The sequence below is a fragment of the Cnephaeus nilssonii genome, assembly GCF_951640355.1.
Source record: "Cnephaeus nilssonii genome assembly, chromosome: 19".
NCBI lineage: Eukaryota > Metazoa > Chordata > Mammalia > Chiroptera > Vespertilionidae > Cnephaeus > Cnephaeus nilssonii.
In genome coordinates, this window is record NC_137090.1 from 29,196,990 (window position 1) to 29,221,387 (window position 24,398).

General features: G+C 45.7%; 1 protein-coding gene and 1 pseudogene across 2 annotated transcripts in view; one reads left to right on the forward strand and one right to left on the reverse strand.

Moving 5' to 3' along the window:
- MYO1D (myosin ID) overlaps positions 1 to 24,398 on the reverse strand; it is a 268,509-nt gene that overhangs the window by 37,035 nt on the left and 207,076 nt on the right. The window lies entirely within an intron of this gene.
- On the forward strand, positions 1,868 to 5,247 carry LOC307114415 (coiled-coil domain-containing protein 28A-like; annotated as a pseudogene). The gene has a single exon. The product of its transcript is annotated as a coiled-coil domain-containing protein 28A-like (transcript).

Genomic DNA, 24,398 nt, shown 5'->3' on the forward strand with positions numbered 1-24,398 from the left:
TTGAGCAGCCTTAGCATATCATTAGCATATTACGCTTTGGTTGTTCAGTTGTTCTGCCGTTTGGTCTATTTGCATATTACCCTTTTATTATATAGGAGGATTGATAGAAAACACAGGAACAATTAGGTAATACCTTTGAAGATCTCAGAGTGTCTTCCCTACAGAAACAAGACTGTAGCCATCTGCGGGAGAAGGACACATTTCTTTCTCACACTTAACTCTATTCCTGAGGAGAGTGTCGGTACTCAAAGTCATGAGGCAGAACATAGTGAGAGACCAGGGAGCAGGAAAGAGTTACGGGTCCCAGGGCTACAGACGCTGATTCTGTTAGTTCCTAGGTCTAGAAGAAAGCGAGCCAGCGAGAAATCGCCAGTCATCTCTGGATGAGGGAAAACAAAAGAAGATCAGTTACAACTCGGAAGGGGCCGTTAGTATTACAGCTGGACAAAGTGAGTGGATTCTTATTGGTTTAGATATTAAAATGACCCATTAATATGGCTGTTTGGGTTAAATGAGTGAGGAGGCTTATGTGCTGACTGCATTTCCTTGATTTTCAAATGTCTTGTTCTAAAGGGAATGCCAATTTATTAGAACCACACCAGAATTACTATTCTCAGAATCACATGTAAGGTGGGAAAAAAATGAGAGCATGAATAAGAAAATACTAGGCAGTATGTATTTCATCCTCAAGTTTGAACTGTTTCTTGGAATCAGATCTGTGTCTGATCTGTAGACTTTTCCACTTGACACCCTTAAACATTGGCAGCATTCCAGCAATTGTTACCGACTCCTTGAAGCTTCATTGCTCAGGGTTTCATTTTGGTGGTTTGGAAAAAAGTCCCATGAATTGCATCCTTTCACAGTTAGAAACCGAAGGGGTGAAGGGGGGGTGGGGGTCACACTTCTTGTCAGCAGGAAGTGGAGGTTGGGAAGGATTCTATTTTTGAGGTTGAAAGGCCACCTTTGACCCAGAAATGTGCGGCCGCATGAAAGACATTTCTCTGTTCTGTCTTAGTCGATTTACTCAAGGAATGGAGAGACGCACACGGGTGCAACTTAGCAGCTCGGTTTCCTCCTGGGGTCCTGAGATAATCCCTATTAACCGCACCTCAAGAATTTTAGATTTTCAGGTGTTTAAATGACCTTGTGTGACCCATGCATGTCCACAGTCACTTAAAATTTAGATTATTCAAAAGCTTTCAAATTGAAATCTTGATTGTATTCTAAGATATGAGGGTCAGAATTTATTCTTTTGGACCAGGGGATGGGAAACTAAGGCCTGAATCTGGCTTACTGCCTGCTTTTGTAAATGAAGTTTTATTGGAACGCAGCCACATCCATTTATTTACATATTGTCTCTGGATGCTTTTGCCATCATGGAAGAGCTGCGTACTTGCAGCAGAGGTCATATGGCCCTCAAAGGGGACCCCAGAGAAAACAATGCATCCATAGAGAAGAAAATGTAATCCTCCCATACTGGCCGGTTATAACATTACAGTAACAGAAACGCTAGTTACTGGTTTCGATTTAGAGTTAATCATCAAAGTATAAAACAATGTAAATATCAACAATGTCAAAAAAAAAAAAAAAAGCGAGAGCTGGGTCACCACTTGGGGGTGACTTACGAGATGGTGCCTGAAGTTGATGGGGCATGAAATTTTCTTTTTTTTATTTCACTGATTCTAAAGGTCACATTTAAAAAAATCCTTTAATGTCTTTGAAACTGGGATGCTCCTTACTCTTTTTAAAAATATATATATATTTTTATTGATTTCAGAGAGGAAGGGAGAGGGAGAGAGAGATGGAAACATCAATGATGAGAATCATTGATCGGCTGCCTCCTGCAGGCCCCTTCTGGGGATCGAGCCCGCAACCTGGGCATGTGCCCTTGACTGGAATCGAACCCAGGACCCTTCAGTCCGCAGGCCAATGCTCTACCCACTGAGCCAAACCAGCTAGGGTGCTCCTTACTCTTGATGATACCCTAATAATATAATTGGCAGTGTGTTTCCCTTAGTGGATTATAAAATAATGGGGTATCTTAAAATAGAGGGCACCTGAGATCTGATGATGCGGTATCTTGCGTTGGAAAAGTAACCGATAGTAGGTAAATAAAGGGACCTGTGGTGGCATGGGGTCCGGGATGTGACCCTGGCTCAAGCTGTTTCGGAGGCTGGGAGGGAGGGGAGGGTGAGGGAAGCATGGCAGGTTGAGGAAGAGGACCTATCCCCTCCTTCCTCAGGTCGTAAGAAGCTGGCCTGGTGCAATAAGGAACTTAATGGAGGAGTGGAAGGTGAGGAGGAGGGAGTCCTAAGTCTTTCAATGCCCACTCTATGCAGGTTGTTAATGCCCCCCGAAAAGGCCATTCCAGTGAGTCAAAACACAGGCGTTTCAAATCCAGCATCACAGTCAACTCCACAGCGACCAAAGCTAAAAGGAGTGACGAGAGAAAAGACGGAGCCACGAAGCCTCGGGGTGGAGACGGAAAAGGTGCTCAGCATTCTGTCCGCACTGATGCCCGCGGGGTCGGAGGGGGCGGGGCTGCTGGCCTTCTGGATGATTTCCACTCTGGAAAACTTCAAGCATCGGAAGGGAGCCTTCCACCGAGCAGATGGAGCGTGCTCGGGGAAAGCAGGAGGAACGAGCTCGCTTGAACCTGGAGCTCTGTGGGGAGCCAGAGGAACTTCCTGAGGATGCGAGGGAAACAGCCAGGGCCGCTCGTCTGGCTAGGCTTCCGTCGGGTCTAGAAGAACGGAATCCATCCGGGCAAAAACTCCGTCTGGCAGATGCACAAGATGCTCCCAATACTTCTAGCAGCTGGAATGAAATGCAGTTGCTTCCCTGTGGTTTGAAGAAAAGCAGCATTCTTGACTTTCCCAGCTGAACCCAGGGGCAGAGTCATCTCCCACGACGGGGAATGAAAGTCATTAAGTGCAAACGCAATGGCTCTTTTCATGTGCTGCTTTCAGTACGTGTGCCTCGCCGTCACTCGCCATCACTGGAGGCCTGGCCCTTGTCGAAGGCTTCGTCAGGAACCGTGATGCAGAGGTTACTGTTGCCGTCTGGGTTATTCGCGGTGCTCAGTGCTGGGGACGGCCTGGGGTTTATCCTTCCTGAGCTCACCTAACTTCTTCCGCTACGGGTCCCACGTTGAAGATGCTTTGGGCGGCAGCCCAGCTTCTGTTTACGTTGGACAATCAGTACACACACTGATGTGTTTTCCAATGGCCAGCGTTATCAATGTGTTATATTAGTATTTGTGAAATTTGCTATTTTTAATAAAGTGATTATTGTTTTTTTAAAGTAACCAGTAAATCATCAATAATGAAAAAACTAACAATAATTGGGAGGGAGGGAGAGACTAAAGGCAGCTAAATAAACCATCATCCCTTATAGTCAAAGGTCAATAATGTCCAAAGCAGTAGCAGAAGCATGTTGTTTATTTATTTTTTCATTATAAACTTTCCCCGTTTGATTTAAAAAAAAAAAGATATATATTGATTTCAGAGAGGAAGGGAGAGGAAGAGAGAGATGAAACATCAATGATAAGAGAGAATCATTGATTGGCTGCCTCCTGCATGCCCCCTATTGGGGGTCAAGCCCCACAACCCAGGCATGTGCCCTGACCAGGAATCAAACCTGGACAACCTGGTTCATAGGTCCATGCTCAACCGCAGAGCCACACCAGCCAGGTTCCGCTATTTGATTTTGAAAAACCATATGGTATTAGTTTCTTGTGGCTGCTGTAACAAATTACCATAAACTTGGTGGCTGAAAGCAGCAGAAATTTATTCTCTTGCAGCTCTGGAAGCCAGAGTCTGAAATCAAGATGTTGCAAAGGCCACATTCCTCCAGACTCAGAGGCTCTCGGGTTCCTGGCCGCTTCCAGTGCCTGGTGGCTGCATTCCTCCAAGCTCTCCCTCCACCGCCTTCTGTGTGTCAGACCTCCCTTTGCCTCTCCCTGTCCTCTCAGCGCACGTGTGGTGGCCTTGAGGCCGCACCTGGATAATCCAGGAGAATCTCCTATTGCAAGAACCTTAATTTAATTATATCCACGAAGACCTTTTCTCCAAATAAGGAACATTCACTGGCTCCGGGGATTAGAACATGGACATGCCTTTGGGAGCCATTATCAGCCTACCCATGTATTAGTTTGGTTAAAAAAAACGCCACAAAAACCAAATCTTAAGTCATTCTACAATTTGAAGTCCTTCAGTGCCTACCCATAAGTTCCAGGATCAAGTTCAAATGATCTCTAAACCGAAGCACAAGAAACAAAAGAAAAATCGGATACGCTGGACTTCAAGATTAAAAACTTTTGGACTTCCAAGAACACCATCAAGAACGTGAAAAGCCAAGCCACAGAATGGGAGAAATATTTGCAAATCATATATCTGATAACTTAGAACTCTTCTTAGTAGGAAGAGCACAACACAATTAAGAAAACTGGCAAGGGATCTAAATAGGCATTTTTTTGAAGGAAGATATAAAAATAGCTAATAAACACATGACAAGATGCTCTACACCGTTCGTCATCAGGGAGCTAAAAATCAAAACCACAACGAGATACCACTTCATACCAACTGGGATGACTGTACTAAAAAAGGCAAATAACATCTATTAGCAAGGAACAGAGAAACTGGAAAATAATCTGGCAGCCCTTCAAAGAGTTAAACATGGAGTTACCATATGAGCCAGCAATTTCACTCCTAGGAATATACCCAAGAAGAATGAAAACAAGTCCACATAGAAACTTATACATGAATATTCACTGTAGCATTACTCATAACAACCCAACCCAAATGTTCATCAGCTGACAAAGAGATAAACAAAATGCTGCATGAACCCACATAATGGAATATTATTTGGGAGTGAAAAGGGATGAATTATGGATACCTACTACGACTTAGATGAACCTTGAGAATACTGAGCTAAGTCAGAGAAGCCAGTCACAGAGGACCACATATGACATGATTCCATTATGTGAATTGTCCAGAATAGGCACATCTATATGACAGAAAGTAGGTTAGTTGAGGAGGAGTTTAAAGGGAATGGTGGTGGTGGGGTGATTGCCAAAGGGTATGAGGTTTTCATTTGGGGTGATGAAAATGTTCTACGTTGATTATGGTGATGATCACACAACTCTGAATATACTAAAACCAATGACTTGTAGGCTTTACATGGGTGGATTGTATGGTATGTGAATTATCGATAATAATAAAAGTGTAATACGCTGATGAGACCGGACGTCCTTCCAGATTAAGCCAGGGCTGCAAGGGAAGCCTGGGTCCTGGGTGCCTGCTGGTGGCTGGAGGGAAGCCCGGGTCCCGGGTGCCAGAGGGAAGCTGGTGCCGGCAGCCGGGGGAAGGAAGGCCTACTCTTGCATGAATTTCGTGCATTGGGCCTCTAGTATTCCAATAAAGCTCTTTATACAAAGACTAGAGGCCCGATGTATGAATTTCGTGCAAGAGTAGGCCTTCGCAGCCGCAGCGGCTGCCTCGATCCCCCCCTTGCAGCCTCAGTGGTTGCTTCAATCCCGCGGCTGCAGCCCCAGCTTCATCCGGAAGGTTGTTTGGAAGGACTTCCGGATGACCGTTCGGTTGATTTGCATATTACACTTTTATTATAGATAGTCTATAGAATCAGAGTCTTTTAAAAATATATTTTTATTGATTTCAGAGAGGAAGAGAAAGGAAGAGAGAGAGAAACATCAATGATGAGAGAATCATTGATCGGCTGCCTCCTGCACGCCCTCCCACCCCCCACTGGGAATTGAGCCTGCAACCCGGGCATGTGCCCTTGGCCGGATTCAAACCCAGGACCCTTCAGTCAGCAGGATGACACTCTATCCACTGAGCCAAACCAGCTAGGGCGAATCAGAGAGTCTGTGGCCCAGTTTCAGTTCTGAGAGAACACGCAGATGGATGAGAGAGTACATGCGTGTCACAGGCTTAGCGGGGTCCCGGCAGGTGGCAGATCCCTGCACGTGGGCAAAACTGCTATTACCTGCCCGGCATCTGAAGGCACTTGGCCCCTGCCTATTGGCCCCTTGTCATCTCTTTCACCCTCTGTCAGGGCAGTCTCCTCCGCACCCCTCCCACCTCACAGGCAATGGTACTCAACGCCAGAGTGCCCTGAACCGGCTTCACACCTGCTTTTACTAGAGGACGCTCTCTTTCTCCCCTGCCTTCAGCCTGGCTCATTCCCCTTCCCGCCCCCCTCTGGGTTTCCTGAGCTCTATCTCTTCCAGGACGCTTCCCCTGGCTCTGAAGACCGCCCTGCCCTTCCCACTGGGCCGCTCTTCCTCCTGGGAGCTCCCACAGCTGCCCGCTCACTCCTATCACAGCACTTACCATTCCCGATGGCATCTGCCTGCCTGCCTCACGTGTTACGCTTCTTTATATAAAGATGCCCAGCAGAGGGGCAAAGAGTAAGAAATGCACCTGCTAAATAACCGCTGGCCCTACAGAGAAGAATTCTGGTGGTGTCAGCAGCAGAGTAACATTTCCCCAGGGAAAAGAAAAGGTTTTTCCTCTTGTATCCAGACTAAAGCACTGCCCTGTTTCCCTGGGCCCCAGCGCCTGGCAGGTGGCTCTGGTCCTTCCCTTTCCTGCGTGCGTGCGTGCGTGTGCAGACCTGCCCCACCGCCTGCTTCCCACCGCGTGACCCGGGACAGGCACACGGCGTCTCTGTGACGCAGGTCAAGCCCTGCTTCAGCGGTGGCCCCGTCTGTTTATTAACACTTTACTGACGCACAGGTTCAGACGCGTGTGCTTAGCGGGAAGGGGCGACTAAGGAGCAAAGGCAGCATGAGGGTCACACCTGGCAGCATTTGGAAAAGGCACTTGCAGGCCCTGTGGGAGGTGATGCTCAGAGAAAGCCAGCAGTGTGAGCACGAGAGGGAATGGCTGCTTTCTGAAGGCGCCCCCGATCCTAACCTCAGTGATCGACCCAGGGAGGCCTGTGGGAGACGCCCTGTGACCCTCAGAGGTCGAGAGTGTCCTAACCCAGGGTATCCAAGCCAGGGCGGCAGGACTTGGGAGCCAGTGATCGTGAGCTCCACTCCAGTGATTACTTACAATCCATATTTGTCTGCGAACCAGGTGAGAGTGATTTTAAAGATAAAGGCTGCCACGCTGCACCACTCCAGGTGCCCTCGCTACATCCCGATAGAATCTATCAGATAGATAATCCTGCATACAGGAAAGCAGTAAGGGCTTGCTTATTTTTTATAGAACACTTGCCTTTAAAAAGAATACTATCCAAAATGTACGCGTAACTTAATGAAATGATGATTTTTTTTTTTTTACTCTGCAACTTTTTAAAAAAATTATTTATTTTTGTTAATCCTCACCTGAGGATATTTTCCCATTGATTTTTAGAGAGAGTGGAAGGGAGCAAGACAGAGAGTGAAACATCGATGTGAGAGACACACTGATTGGTTGTCTCCACACGCCCCGACCAGGGCCAGGGATCGAGCCTGTAACAAGGTATGTGCCCTTGATGGATTTGAACCCGGGACCCTTGAGTCCGAGGGCTGATGCTCTATCCACTGAGCCAAACTGGCTAGGGCTACTTTGCAACTTTTGAATATTCCAAAGCTATCCCTATACATCTGTAGAAATAAATCTCTTTTTTTCCCTAAGTTCTTTAACAGCCACAAATAATCTTACACAAACAGAATTATATACATATATATTTTGGTTCATTCTTGTTTTTCCTTTTCAGTGATATATTTTAAAAATTTACATTTTAGAGTTTATATCCAAACATGAGGACGACTGAATAGGGAAAAATTTCATTATTAGCCACATCGTGGGCAGTGCTCTTAGCAAATACTAGCAACCGTTCTCTTGTCTTGTCCCCCGTGCATTTTACTGATGAGGGTTAGAAAAACAAATCCGGCAGCTCTCACGGGTCCCAGGAAAACACGCCAGATGGCAACTCTCAAAGTCAGTACATTCACATGTAGAAAATGAGACTCGATGACATATTCTTCAGAGGCTTCCTAGCATCAGCAATTACTTTCCTTCCCTTTATTAAGACCGAAAAGGAGCAACACAGGCACGTGCGCACTCCCCGCCCCCAACCCTGACCTTCTATGCATATGTGTCTTATACACACTGACATACACAGGGTGGGACAAAAGTAGGTTTACAGTTGTTCCTATGGAAAGTAACACAATAATGAATAATAATAAAACAAGAATAAAACCTGTGTTTCACATACAACTATAAACCTACGTTTGCCCCATCCTGTATAAATGCGTATGCAAATTAGCCAAATTTCCTACCTTATTAGTTGATCTGGTAAAATATTTGATAGGGGATAAAAATGAGTACTTTGAGCTCTCTGTGATTTTTCCTTCTCTGAGTTTCCTCTCTTCCTTGTCAGTGAGCACAGACCTGGCCCACCTGCGTTCAGGCACCTGCATGGGGTCAGCGGAGGGGCGAGGAATGTGCCCACCTGCCACGCACCATCACGGACCCCCTCTTTCCTGACCCCTGCTCCCAACACCTGTGGCTTGGAGCATGCCCCTCTCCTTAAGCAGACTGGACAGTGACGTGGGCGGAGGAATCAGAGGGAACGGAGCTGAAATCCCGACTCCGCCGCTTACTAGCCGTGGCCGCTGGCGGCACGGGAACAAGCATTTCTGGGTCTCAGATTTCCTCATCTGGAAAATGGGAGGAATACCACCCCACTTCTTCCTCATGAGCCGCTCTGAAGAATGGTGACCACTGTCTCTCTTCTGCCCCCGTCTGGCCCCTCGGTCACTGATCAGACTAAGGCTCTATTACTCTGCAGGGCAGGCGGCAGATTTTCATGAACAATGACAGCGAGGTGGGGAAAGTTAGTTGTTATACATTCTTATTGTGATACAGAACCTCTCAGCTCAAATTTTATATGCAATCACCCATATGAATGAACCACTGTTTTCTGAACATGTCCAAATAATTTAAAAAAAATATATCACCGCCCTAACCGGTTTGGCTCAGTGGATAGAGTGTCGGCCTGAGGACTGAAGGGTCCCAGGTTCGATCCCAGTCAAGGGCATGTGCCTTGGTTGCGGGCACATCCTCAGTGGGGGGTGTGCAGGAGGCAGCTGATCGATGTTTCTCACTCATTGATGTTTCTAACTCTCTATCCCTCTCCCTTCCTCTCTGTAAAAAAATCAATAAAATGTATTTTTAAAAAAAATTATCACCCAAGGATATCTTTTCCTTTGCTTTTTTTAGAGAGTAGAAGGGAGGAAGGGTGGGAGGGAAGAGGAGAGAGAGAAACACTGATGTGAGAGAGACACACTGATTGGTTGCCTCCTGCATGCAACCCAGTCGGGTCAGGGATTGAGCCTGCAACCCAAGTATGCGCCCTTGACCTGGAATTGAGCCCGTGACCTTTCGGTGCCTGGGCTGATGCTCTAACAACCAGGTGATTTTTTTGGTTCCATAATAAGTGTCTCTCTGCTCTACATTGAAGAATAGAAGTAGGCTGACATCCTTTCCCCCTTTGCTTCTGTTTATATACTAGTAGAATTTACAATCTGTTTCCTTTTCCTGGTTTTTTTTTTCTAAAGGACGTGGGGTACTTGGGGGTATGTATCTGAAGCGCTGGGCTAGATTGTGGTGATTATGAATCTCACTGGGTTTGAATAGGGCACGCTTATGGTGGAGACTCCTAGCAAATGGGCACCGAGGCCTTCACACACCAGGTGGTTGCAGAGTCAGCGGATTCCCTCCCCTTGATCCGCCTGCCCCGCGCCCACAGGCTGCCCCGTGCCGGCGGCTCCGAGCAGGTATCCATCTCTCTGCTGCATAAAGGAACTGGCTGTGGACTTAGACACTCTGAGGGCTGAACAGTGGCTCACCCACTCTCGGGTTTTCCTTTGAAATTCAGTAATGAACTCATTAAATCACCAACTTGTTGTGACAGGAAGTCATTCAGATGCTGATGTTATTGCCATGGAAACCATCCCTCTGCCGGAGCTCTGAGCTGTCTGTCTTTGCCCAGGAGCACCCTGGCTCCATAATCACTGTCATCCCCAAATAACACGGAGCCATCACGGCTCCAGCAAGTCCAGAAGCAGGGGGCATACAGAGTCTATTCCTGCCTGCAGATGAATCCTGGGTTTTAGTATTTTTAGCACACATCTCTGGTCTGTACCGGCGGTCTTAAATTCCGACACGCTGGCTGCTTTCCAGCGCCCTTCCTAGAGCAGCAGACAAAGGATCTTTGGGGAGATCACTGTTAGGGATACTGTTTAAAGAGAACCTACTGCTGCCCCAAATCTTTGTACATCCACAGACGAAAAATGAGTTCTCCTGCCTTTTAGGAGAGACCCCCAAGAGAGGACGCCAAATTCCATTGTAGTTCATATCCTATAAAACCTTAAGGTTTCCTGGCTAGATCAGCAATGCCCCAAGGCAAGTTCAAAGCGATATTTCCTTATTTTGTGAGCATCATCTAGACCAGGGGTGGGGAACCTTTTCTCTGCCAAAGGCCATTTGGATATTTATAACTTCATTTGTGGGCCAAATAAAATTATCACCTTAAAAATTAGCTTGCACTATTTGGTCAAACATTGAATTAACTCACCCCTAATGCCTTGGCAGGGCCAGACCCAATGGTTTCTCAGGCTTTATATGGCCCTCGGGCCGGGCGTTCCCTACCCCTGACCTAGACCATTGCTGAGATCCATTCCTGAAGGCTGACCAAGTCAGAGAGGAGGAACGCATCTCACGCGCAGCAGCCATCAGCCTCCTTGTACATGTTATGGCACCTGTTAGTCAGCGAGCCTGTAACTGTACCCTTCAGTTCCTTAGCACCTGACACACACTGTACCCGGCATTTTACATTCTGTTTCATGATTTAAATTAACCTACAGGAAAATCCCACGAGGCAGCTATTTTTGTCCCAATTTAACAGCTAAGGAGTGTGCAGTGCAAAGCAATGAGGTGACTTAAATAAATGCCGTGCTTTCCCATACCGCATAGGGGTTACCATGTCTTACCTCCTGTGTCCAGAGGCATCAGGGTGACTTCCGCTGCCTTAGAATCATAGATGCTCGGACTAAGCCTTCCGTGATTCTCTTTTCCAACCCACCAGCACCTCCCAGGACATCCCAGGTGACCGTCTGGTCTCAGCTGTGTATCTCCGGGGGGTGATGGGGGGGAGCTTACAGCCTGCATCTGGACAGCCTCGTTTAAAAGCTCCTCTTAGTCCGTTCATAACGCCAATGAAGAGCAATCATTGTTGGAGCTTCTACTGAGCCCCAATGGAGGAAATGTGGAGCTGGCCCGAAGCCTGCCCTCTGGAATATCCAGGTACGAACGGGTGAAGGGGGAAATGAGGAAGGGGCCTAGGAAGAAGTGACGGCCAGGGCAGGATCTGTCTGGGCCAGCAAGAAAGAGGCTCTCAGCAGCTCGCTGACTCTGACCCTCTGTCCTGTGGGAAAGAAGCGTCACCCTGGGACCAGTGGGAAGCTAAGCTGCCTTTCTTTCTTTAAAAAAAAAAATATTTGTATTGATTTCAGAGAAGGGAGCGGGAGAGAGAGATAGAAACATCAATGATGACAGAGAATCACTGATTGGTTGCCTCCTGCAGGCCCCACAGTGGGAACTGAACCCTTAACCCAGGCATGTACTCTAACTGGAAATCGAACCCATGACCTCCTGGTTCATAGGTCGACGCTGAACCACAGAGCTAAGCCAGCTAGGCTAAGCTGCCTTTCTGAATAAGACGAGAGAGAGAGAGAGAGAGAGAGAGAGAGAGAGAGAGAGAGAGAGAGAGAGAGAGAGAGAGAGAGAGATATTGATTTTGATTTGTTGCCTCCTATACACATACCCCAACCATGGATTAAACCCGAAACCTAAAATATGTGCCCTGACTGGGACTCAAACCCACCACCTTTTTGGTGTATGGGATGATGCTCCAACCAATGGAGCCACCTGGCCAGGGCCGTTATCACTTTTTATTTACATATATATATACCTGTGTCTGTGTGCCTGTCTGTCTGTCTGTCTGTCTCTCTCTCTCTCCCCAAAATGCATGACTGTTATGACTATAAACACTACCATGTAAAGATGGGCAGTGAGTGGTGCCCCCCGGCCACCTTCTGAGAATGTTAGGAGGGCCTCAGGCAGAGCACGTGCGGACCTTCCCACTGGATGAAGCTCTGCGTGTAGTGGTGTGAAACCTCTGCTGGTGGGAATGAGACTTATCTTACTGCTCATTTGCTCCTGCCCTGGTCTATGAGCTCTTTGGTGGCAGGCCTGTGATATATGCAGGCGTCTGTGAACTCTATCACTTGGGGCAAGTCTCCTTTATCCAAATGCTTCAGTTTCCTCATCTGTCAAACGAAGGATGCTGTCACCTCCATTATCTACCTTCCAGGGAAATTGTGAGGTGAAAATGCAAAGTGTGAATACCCTGGGAAAAGTATTGAATCCACAAAAATGTGCCTAACTCAGGATTCTATGGTAGCGAATACTTACATATAAATAATTTAATTTAAAGCTCAATATCTACGTTATATCAAGTCTATTTACAAGTACCATGAAAACACAACGATTTTCCGAGCTTTCAGCACTGATTAACTTGAAGCAATATTCAATGTAAAAATGTTTCTAGTCCAAAGCTGCGATTTTTTTTTTTTGGTGTGTGTGTGATTTTTGTCTCGTGATCTAACCTATGGCAAATATTAAAGCAAAACTTTTCAGTTAATCACAGAGGATTAGCAAGGCCTCCATAATACTGCATCATTAAAAACAAGCAGCTCACCAACTCAGAGTCCAGCGTTTTCAGTCTTTAAAGATTTGTTTTCTAAGTAATTAGAAAAGGTACTTGTGAATATACTCTGCCTACCTCTAAAAATATTTGGGGAGAGCTTATAATACAAGGAACAGACATAATCAAAGTAAAGTAATTTAAAAATAATCTTTTCATCCAATTCACAGCCATTTCTTAAGAACATCTGTGGAACAGAATTAATCTAGAGTTACAAATGAGGTCTTCTATAGTCTCTGACACTGACGATATTTTATTCTCCGGAACTAAACACGGAGCTGCTGATATCTGGAAATAAATGACTTCTGGGGGTGGGGGCCTGTGAAACTGTGGATGAACATTAATACAATTACAAAGTATATTAAAAATCAACATGCAGCCCAGGCCCGGATCACATGTTTTACTGCCATTTGCATGGAACAGCTAGTCTTATGCAGAATATGTTAAGAAAACCACAAAAAAAGGGAAATGACTCACGACAAACCAGAGAAGCTCAGGCTAACTGGCTAGACAGGGACTCAACCACGTCCTTTTCTGCCTCTGTCCACCTCTACATATCCTACAGGCACCACCTTGTATGAATCACAGGAGAGAAATGTTTTTGGCAACTACATCCTGGACACATCCAGCTTTACTAGTAGTCTTCTCCATGTGGCTGACACACACACACACCCACCCACCCAGGAGGCACTGGAATGCATGTGGCGCGTTTTTCCAGCAGTCTTACCTCCATAATTATGTTTGACCTAGACAAACATTTAAACATTCTGCTCTTCCGAAGAAGGCAGTAATCAGCACGAGGTTGCATCTCCTCTTGGGTGGAAGCCCACTGTCCGTTCTCTCTCCCCTATATTCCCACTAGGATGAAAGCCCTGCCACAGGAACTCTGCCACGCTCACTCCCTGGTACAGCACCTGGCACACTGCTGGCACTCAATATTTCTTGAGTGAATGGAGTGAATATTTTAAGTCTCTCCTCCACTGGCTGCTTTTCCCTCAGCCTATAAGCATGTTCAGATCACCCCCAAGAAATAAAAGACCCAAAAGCCCACCCATTCCTTTCTCCCCATCAGCCACAAAAATTTCCCTGAATTAAAATAAACTGTCCACAATGCCAGTGCCCTTCTAGCTACTGCTTTCTCTCATCTTACCTTACAGTTAAGCTTCTTAAGAGAGTAGTTTATGTGCATTGTCTTTGCTTCTGTACTGCGTATGTTTTAACCTTTACAACCTATCCATCCACTCATCCATCATCCATCCATCATCTATCCATCCACCTATCCATCCATCTATCCACCCATCATCCATCTATCCATCCATCATCCACCACCCATCCATCATCCATCCACCCATCCCTCCATCATCCATCCATCCACCTACCCATCCATCATCCATCCACCCATCCATCTATCCATCCATCCATCCATCCATCCATCCGTCCATCCATTCACCCACTCACCCTTCACCCCTCCCATCCAACTGCTCTTCTGTCCACCTACCCTTTTCCTCCCTCCTTTCCTTCCATCCATTCACCTGTTCTTCCATCCTCCCTCCTTCCTCTGCTTCTGTAAATACCTATCAGTGCCTTCTCTGAACTGGGCATTGTGCTGGGCACTGGGGACAGTCTTTGTAGTGGGAAGGTTTCTGATTTGGCGAGAGAGACATGTCTAGGGGTTTGGTTCCCTCGGTACTCAGCCATGTGCTACAGTAAGCGAAGCCACAGAACAAACGTGGAGGGTCTTCCTGGAGAATCAGCTTTACTCCGTGGAAGTGACCGGAAGCCTTTAACACTTAATGAAATAAGAACCGATATTATGAATAGCAGAAGGAAAAAGCACTAATTGTTAAAATAAATACCGGACTTTAAAAGAAAGATGCTGGGATGGTACCAGGGAATCTTTTTTTTTTTAAAGTTATATTTTATTGATTTTTTTACAGAGAGGAAGGGAGAGAGATAGAGAGTTAGAAACATCGAGAGAAACACTGATCAGCTGCCTCCTGTACACTCCCTACTGGGGATATGCCCGCAATCAAGGTACATGCCCTTGCCCGGAATCAAACCTGTGACTCTTCAGTCCGCAGGCCGACACTCTATCCACTGAGCCAAACCGGTTAGGTGGTACCAGGGAATCTTGAGTTAACTTTTCTGTTGCTTAGGGGAGTTCCCTTAAAAAAGCCTGAAAGGCACACATTAAGTAGATAACTACCACCCAAGGAGATGCACCACCTAGAGGAAAAACTGTAGTTCCAAATCTCTTAGAATACATGTATCCGGGGAGGGGTGGACAGGATTCCCCTTACAGAGGAGGGGACACACCAGGGAGCTCCTGAAAGAGGAGTGGCTCACCAGGGGGAGGGGGACCGTCACTGTGGGCAGAGGCAGCAGTGTGCACACTATCAGGAGCTGTAGATGGAGCTGGCATATGAGAACAAGGAGTCTAGCAGCAGCTGAAGAAAGAGGTAGGTTTTGATAGCAAAGAGCCCAGGTATCATGCTAGAAAGTTCCACAAATCATTCGCTCTCCTTGAAACTCTTTTTCTCTTGGTTCCCCTGTATTCTGGTTCTCCACTTCTTCTTTTTTTAAAAGAATATATTTCTTTATTGATTTCAGAGAGGAAGGGAGATAGAAACATCAATGAGAGAGAACCATTGATAGTCTGCCTCCTGCACACTCCCTACTGGGGATCGAGCCTGCAACTCGGGCACATGCCCTTGGCTGGAATCGAACCTGGGACCCTTTAGGCTGCAGGCTGACACTCTATCCACTGAGCCAAACCAGCTAGGGTGGTTCTCCTACTTCTTTGACAATTTCTTCTTAGTTCCTTTGCTTATTTTTCTTCTGCAACATTCCCCCCCTCAACCCGAATTCTAGTGTTCCCCAGAGTTTCTTCTTGGCCATGTTTTTCTTGTTCTTCTCCACACATGGATTGCTTCCTTCACTCCCACTGCTTCAACTTTCTTTAGGCAGATGGCTCCCAACCTCCGGGCTCCTGACTCCCATTCTCATTGCCTGCCTCCCTCATCCGGAATTGACCTATAGCCTTTTAAAGTGATGGTCCTAACCGGCCTCCATCACCTTCCACCCTTCTGCCTCCTTTCTGAGGCTCTGTCTCCACCAGTCTTTCCAGGCTAGGTTAATGGAATCACCCAAATAAAAACCCAAGAGTCTCCTGTTACTTTGCTCATCACACCTAGAGCCAATCGGTGGCTGACCCTGCCAGCACCCCTCTCTGTTATAAACCTCTGTTAAATACATCTTCTCCTTTAAATCTCCACCAGGGATTCTCAACCGAGCCAGGAGTTCTTCTACTGAGAATCACTGCCTATAAGGAGAGATTTCACTGCTGATGGGTGTATGCTGTGCAACTGGACTAGAAAAGGTTAGAATCATTGGCCTGTCCACATCCCTCTTGGCCAACTGCAATAGCTAGTTAACCGGTCTCCCTGATACCAGTTCCATTCCCTCTAAAACCCGCTTCACAATTCTGCAGTTATCTTTTTAATACAGACGCCTGATTCAAGATGACAAATTATTATTAAAATTTGTAAGACAAAATTATTTCAGGATGAGAAGAAAATATAAGTATTTATCCAATCTTGGGGTGGGTAAGACTTTTTTTTTTAAAATTTCAAAGAGGAAAGGAGAGGGGGAGAGAGAAACATCAATGATGAGAGAGAATCATACATCGGCTGCCTCCTGCAAACCCCCCCCCCCCCCCCCCCCGGGATCAAGCTCGCAACCACAGCATGTGCCCTGACTGGGAATCGAACCTTGACCTCCAGGTTCATAGGTTGATAATCAACCACTGAGCCATGCCAGGCAGGCAGTAAGACTTTTTAAAAGCATTTATGCAAAGGCTAAAGGAAAAGGAAGATTGGACTTCATAAAAATGCAAAACTTCTGTAGAAAAAAAATGCAATTTAAAAAGAGTAATTGGGAAACTACTTGCAACAGACATGAGGGTTTAATAGTTCTAATATACAAAGAGCTCTTACAAATTAATAACCAAATGATGAAGGCATCAAAAAATAAAAAGAGGCAAAGGATATGAACAATTTCACAACACATGACAGATGACAAGCAGAACATAGGAGAAAGGATTCCATTTAATTTAAGAAATGTAGACGAAAACAATGGATATCAAAGTTTTTTTCTCTGTCCAATCGACAAATTAAATCCAGTGCTGACTAATTAATTTGGTACATGAGGCATGCTTGTACTAGGCTGATAAGAGTGTAAATTGGCACAACTTTTAGAACGCTAATCTAGAAATATGTATCAGAAGCCTTGAAAAAATAGACACCCTTTGACTCCACAACTGCATTTTTAGGAATTCCTAAGGACACAATCATGGATATGAATAACTACACCCCTCTAAGGGCAATTATTACAGCACTGCTTATAATGCTGAAAACAGAACATTCAAGATGCTCAACCATAAGGCTTGACAATTAAATAATAAGAACAAATTTTAGTTTGTTTTTAGTACATGATACCATACAGGTGTTAAAAGTTGTTCTGAAAAAGAATACTTAGTGACACAGGAAGACATTTTCAGGATGCTTGCTCTATACTGTTAAGTGAAACAGCAATTATAAAATAGAAAGTATTTGAAAAATCTCACTTTTAGAAATCTACGTATATATCTGTATGCAGAGAAGATATAAAAATGTTAACAATGGTTTAAAAGTGTGCTTACAGGTTTTTTCTTTATTTTATTTTATTGATTTTTTACAGAGAGGAAGGGAGAGGGATAGAGAGCTAGAAACATCGATGAGAGAGAAACATCGACCAGCTGCCTCCTGCACACCCCCCACCAGGGATGTGCCCGCAGCCAATGCACATGCCCTTGACCGGAATCGAACCTGGGACCCTTCAGTCCGCAGGCCGATGCTCTATCCACTGAGCCAAACCGGTCTCGGCAACTTATAGGTTTTTTCAATGTCCCTGTGTACATTTTCCAAAATTTCTACATATAGAGTTGCCTTTGTTATCAGAAAAAATACTGTTAACTAGAAACACATAATTCCTGTTTTGGCTGCCTGTTGTCTATGAGAGGAAACCCAGTCGATCCCTTTGCCTGATATGCGAGGCCTTCACAGTCTGGCTCCTCCTTTCCAACCTGCTCTTCCTGACTAGAGTCCCATATCTGTGGCCTACCCTGTGCGCCCATCCTCCAACAAGCCTGTGGTTTCAGACCTTCGCCTGCACAGCCTCGCCCCTCCTTCCTCTCCACCTCAGATTTCTCAACGGCCTGCCTCTCCAATTCCTGGTCTTTCAATTCCAAAGGCCCTTGTCTGCCTCAGGGCCTTTGCATCAACTGTTGTTATTGTTTTCTTTCTTTTTCTGCCTGTATTGGTCTTCATAAGACCTGCTCCTTTTCATCTTTCACACCTTAAATGTCACCTCTTCATGTGGCCTTCTCCAACCACTCTATCCAAAATAACTCAGCTTCTTCAAGTCTCGGTCTTAGAACCCTGTGCATTTCTCAGCACTCACTACGGTACAGAACTATTTCTATTCACTTCGTTTTTGTGTGTTTGCCCCACGTCAGCATCAGCTCCAGGAGGGCAGGGGCTGTGATCTATGTAACCCAGGCTCTCCCACGTGGTCGATGCACATGGATTTTTATGGGAAACAGACCATCGAAAGACCCACTGTTCCGTAAAGCCTTCCTCCGTGTTCCCGTGGGACTCTGTACTCTCATCTCCAGCGACCTGCCTTGACCTATGTATATGTTTTACCTCTAATACAACTGTTCTCTGAAACAGGCTGTAGGTGCTCTGAGATGGAGACTGGGTACAGCGTCACGGCCTGGTGCCTTGTGGGTGCTGGACAAGTGTGTGCTGGGAATGGCTGCGTGACGGGGCTGCGGAGGGGCTCCACGTGGGTGGAGGGAACCATTCCGGGAATGAGTGGCTGCTACCACTCACAGGGGTGATGAGGTGCTACCTGTGGGTTAACATCTCAGCTCACATCACTTTGTGGCTACAAAAAATTTTAACTACATTTTAGTAATTGGTAACTAATTCCTAAGCTTCAGACAAAAAAAACCACCCCCACAAAAAACGAACTATATCAAATTTAATATTGAGACCACAGAATTGAAAGAAGGGAAAAGAGGAAAATTATAGTGTCTTTGGGTCTGTCAGAAAGTGAATTGCTCTAAATTCCTTAACCTAAAGAATTTACAGGCTCCCTGTGGAACCCTTAAATGAATGTTTGTTTCTTTCCCAACGTGCTCCCAGAGACTTCCCATATTTTGCAGACAGACAGTGTACGGAAATCACTCCAATGAGGGCAGCTTAAGAATGAAACGGTCCAATTTAAGGGTGATGAACGTAGAGATGGCTAGTGACTCGAGGGAGAAAATGTTAAATCCGAGGTTTCCGCAGTCCAGTTACTCAGTGTAATGACATAAGCGCTTTGCTGATCGCCTTAACCTATCTTTGCAAAAAGTCGCCAAACTGGATGGAGCCGGAAACGCTTTGTTGCAATGAGTCAGGGGTCAGCAATGTTTTTCCGTGAAGGGGCAGACAGTAGATATTTTAGCCTGGAAGACCATATGGTGTGTGTGGCAACTGCTCCACTTGGCCATGGCAGTGTGGACGTAAATGAACTGGCACGGCTGCTTTCCCGTACAATTTTGTGGATAATGGGTTTGAACTTTATATAATGTTCAGGTGTCACAAAATATCATCCTTCTTTTGATTCCCACCCTCCCCCAACTATTTATTTATTTATTATTATTTTTTAAATATATATTTTTTATTGATTTCGGAGAGGAAGGGGGAGAGGAGAGAGGAGAAGGAGAGAGAGAGAGAAAAGGAGAGAGAGAGAGAGACATCAATGATGAGAGAGAATCATTGATCGGCTGCCTCCTGCATGCCCCACACTGGGGTATTGAGCCTGTAACCTGGGCATGTGCCCTGACTGGGAATTGAACCGTGACCTCCTGATTCAGGGGTCAACACTCAACCACTTAGCCATGCCGGCCGGGCTCCCCCAACCATTTAAAGTTGCAAAACCCACTTGGTGGTAGGCCAGATGGGGCCCGTGGGCCCGTCTGCTGACCTCTGGGCTAGTTGATGGCAGTTGACCTGTACGGGCAGCTATGGGACAGAAACACGCTGAGGCAGGGCCCTGACCGCAGAAGAGCAAGTCTACCGCTCGAGTGCCCAGGCCCCTTAGACACAGTTTACTGCTGAGCACGACCAGACGAGCAAATAACCTCGGGCACTAGGTGGCCAACACTGAGTTTAAGATGGAGCAACACGGGAGAAAGACTGCTCTGCAAGTGAGCAGTGTGCGTTCACGTTTGATTAAAAGCGCAGAAGCGCATTATATTAGTGCTTCCCACAGCAGGATAAACAGAAAGTAAGTAATGAATGTGCTGCTAGCCGCTCTTGCCCGCCCATGTGGTCTGAAACAGCGACTCTCCATTCAAGGGCTCCCTGTGGGATGACAACCGCCAACCCGAGGGCCCAGAGACGCCGTCCTTTCCCAGGGAAAAGGGCTTCCTCCACAGTTCTCCCTGGTTTGGCTGGAGAATGAATTCCCAGGGAGATGAGAGAAAAAAGAGGTCACTTATCAGGTCCCTCTCTCCTGCCCCGCTCATTTTCTATTTTGAAATGTGCTTCTGTTCTAAATATCCCTCTTTCTGCTTTGAGGAACGCCGGTGCCTTACATCCGAGAGGCAGAACCCGTGGTACAGGACGCAGTGGGGTGCAGACTCTGGAGCCTGACCGCCTGGGCGCCTGTCCACCACTAATGAGCTGTGAGAGTGAGTTACCTAGCCTCTCCGTGCCTCAGTTTCTCCAGTTACAAAATGGGGAGAATAGAACTCACCTTCTAGACTTGTCAGCATATGTACAGTGCCCGGTATGGAATAAAGATTGATAATTGCTAACTCTTTGTATTATCTTCATGCATGTGCAAATTCACACACACACACACACACACACACACACACACACACACACACACACAAATTTTAATTTGATCCTCAAGCTGGCCAGGCATTACTCCCTTTTTAAAAAATATATTTTATTGATTTTTTACAGAGAGGAAGGGAGAGGGATAGAGAGTTAGAAACATCGATGAGAGAGAAACATCGATCAGCTGCCTCCTGCACACCCCCTACTGGTGATGTGCCTGCAACCAAGGTACATGCCCTTGACCAGAATTGAACCTGCGACCTTTCAGTCCGCAGACCGACGCTCTATCCACTGAGCCAAACCGGTTAGGGAGGCATTACTCCCTTTTTATGTGGAGTGATAAACTAAGGTTTAGTGGCCCAAGGCCACTCAACTATGAATCTTCTTTTTATTATGAACCAAACTGTCCTTGAGGGGCTTCTAAATAACGGAGTGACTGAGTATGATCTTCAATTTCCTGCCCTTTGCCTGTTGGGGGCCTTCCTTAAAGAAAAGGCTGTATATAAAAAAAAAGTGTTTTTTTTTTAAATTAAAAAAATCACGTATTTGTAATCCATATGCAATAGGAATCTTAATTATTTATCAGAGGGTGATTTTTCTTCTATGCTTTATTACCATTAACTTTCTATTACATTTCACTGTTTCCATCCTTAGTATTCTTTGTACTATTTTCAGCTGTTCTCTTTTTACTGATTACTTACCATCGATTTATTTTTTTAAAAAATATATTTTTATCGACCTCAGAGAGAGGAAGGGAGAGATCAAAACATCAATGATGAGAGATAATCATTGATCGGCTGCCTCCTGCACGCCCCCTACTGGGGATTGAGCCTGCAACTCAGGCATGTGCCCTTGACTGGAATTGAACCCAGGATCCTTCAGTCTGTAGGCCGACACTCTATTCATTGAGCAAAACGCCAGGGCTATCATCGATTTCCTGAAATGTAATTAGGTCTGTTCCTAGACACAGAATTTTGAATGAAGTACTTGACTTCTCAGCCCTCAGTCCTGTATGTACCCATGTGCTGCTCCCTGTGGGGGTAAAGCAGTTATCCTCTAGTCATCCTCATTCAACTGCAAACGTGTGACAAACGGGATATGCTTGTGGCTGAAAAATTGAACTATTTTGGGAGAAACCTAATCCCTTCTTTATGTGTAAATATGCTAATTGATTCAACTGGCCATGATAGGCAACTGTTGTTTTCTTTCAAATTTTCTTTGATTATCAAGCAATATATGCTTACTGAAATTAAGTCAAAAAGCATAGAGAAGTTGAAAGAAAAACGAAAGCACCTTGAATTAATCGTTTTGGTCTATTTTCTTCTACTTTCTTTTTATGCAGGTTTTCTTTTTGAAGTTGTGATCACAATTTGGACAAAATATTACATACTTAAAAGACAAGCATGCCCTAACCCGTTTGGCTCAGTGGATAGAGCGTCAGCCTGTGGACTCAAGGGTCCCAGGTTCGATTCCAGTCAAGGGCGTGTACCTTGGTTGCGGGCACATCCCCAGTAGGAGGTGTGCAGGAGGCAGCTGATCGGTGTTTCTCTCTCATCGATGTTTTCTCTATCCCTCTCCCTTCCTCTCTGTAAAAAGATCAATAAAATATATTTAAAAAAAAAAAGACAAGCGTGTCCTTTGACAATAAAAAGTTTCTAAAAATGAGTTTTCATGGCTGTAAAAAGTTTCATCACATGGCTACATGAGTTTATTGAGATAGTCCTCTAATGTTTAGGTTGTTTCCAGTTTTTCTCTCTCTATAAATCACTGCTATGTGCATCTTTCCATATAACATTTTGCTCACATCTCTCATTACGTTCTAAGGACATATCTGGAGATTGTGAGGACAAAAGATATGAGCATTAATAAATTACGCATGTTTATTTCTTCCTCTGACTCTAAATGTACAACTTAACCCTTGAAATAACCGAAACAGAGAAATGCTGGCCTCTGACTGCATCCTGTCCTAGCCTGCTTGGTTCCACGGCCTTCAGGAAACTGAAGAGCTTCCTGCACACAGAGATGCTAATCATTACAGGAATGCTGTTTGCAAAGATACCCCCTCACCTGACAGTACCTCTCCGGAGGACATAAATAAGGGACTTGCGTATTATTTATCAAAGATTTAAAGGCACAGTAACTAGGGTCAACAGACTGGGCACAATCTTCCTCCCACCCCTGCTGGTGCCCAGATGTGTGTGGTCGTCAACCACTTCTCGCTCCTTCTATTTTCCCTTCCTTTGACATAAAAGGAGCCTAAACTCTGTCCTTTCTCACGATGGGCTTGAGGATTAGGTGTCCCATCTTCTCAGTCACACACACGGACTTTCTTCAGGTAACATAACTACTACTTTTTTTTCCTTTTGGCCTTTTTTTTAAGGGCGGAGACCTCTGAAAGACTTTCGATTCATACTTTCAGATGGTTTTCCCGATTTGTACCTATGACCTCTTTCAGCAGCAATAAATCAATCTTACTGCATTCTCGCTAATGTAGACTGTTACCATTAAAATAAGCTACATTGACCTGAAGAAAAAAATAGTATCTTACTGTTATGCTAACACATTTTTGATTACTAATGACGTTGAAATTTTTTTCAAGTGTTTACTAACCATTAGTATAGCTCGGTGTTTTTTTTTTTTTAATGTGTGAATTGTTCATTTTCTTTACTATAATGCATCAGTGGAGGACAAGGCTACCCCAAGACTCCGTGCATCTGAATACCAGAGGGAATGATTTCCCAGGGAGGAATAAGGGGACTGCTTCACGCAGGAGGAGCCAAAGAGGCAGCTCTCTCTGCTCCTCTCGGTGCCTCCGCTGCGCACATGACAGTCAGTCTTAACCTGCTACCTATCGGTTTAGGATGAGCCACTAAAATGCCCTAGCCCAGTGGTCGGCAAACGGCGGCTCGCGAGCCGCGGTTTGCCACTCTGTTGACTAATGAGTTTGCTGACTACTGCCCTAGCCGGTTCTGCTCAATGGTTAGAGGGTCGACCCGGGGACTGAAGGGTCCTGGGTTCGACTCCGGCCAAGGGCACATACCTTGTACCTTAGTAGTAGGCTCGATCCCAGGCCCTGGTCGCACATGCGAGGCAACCAATTGATGCGTCTCTCTCACATTGATGTTTCTCAATGTCTCTTCCCCTTTCTTCCATTCTCTCTAAAAATCAATGGGAAAAATATCCTCTGGTAAAGATTAACAAAAAAAACCAAAAAAACAAACAAAAAGATGAGCCTCTAAGTATTTGACTTAACATACTTGGTTTTTTAAACCTTCCTGGATTTCTATGATGCTCATTTTGGTTCACGATGATTCTTGCTGGGCTAAAGGCTACACTGAGAATATAAAAGTAGCAAGAGATGGTGAGATGTACCGACGACTGACTCAAATTGGCGTTGCTGGAAGTCCGTCTGCAGCCTCCAACCTGCCATGGACCTCTAGGAGATCATCTGTAGAAGCACTTCCCGCGATGCAATACAATACCGGCTTTCCATGACCCGCGTGGAGGCCTTACCGCCACGGGGTGGGGCTCTGGCGTGGAGGCGGTGAGCAGAGCGCGGGCACAAGAGCTGTGGATCCTCACCCCTCTCCACGCGCTCCCTTCACAATTTGGTCCAAATGGGCTGAGAAGGGGGCTGGCAGCTCGCAGGGGGATTTTCCTCACCTGGCTCTGAAGTTT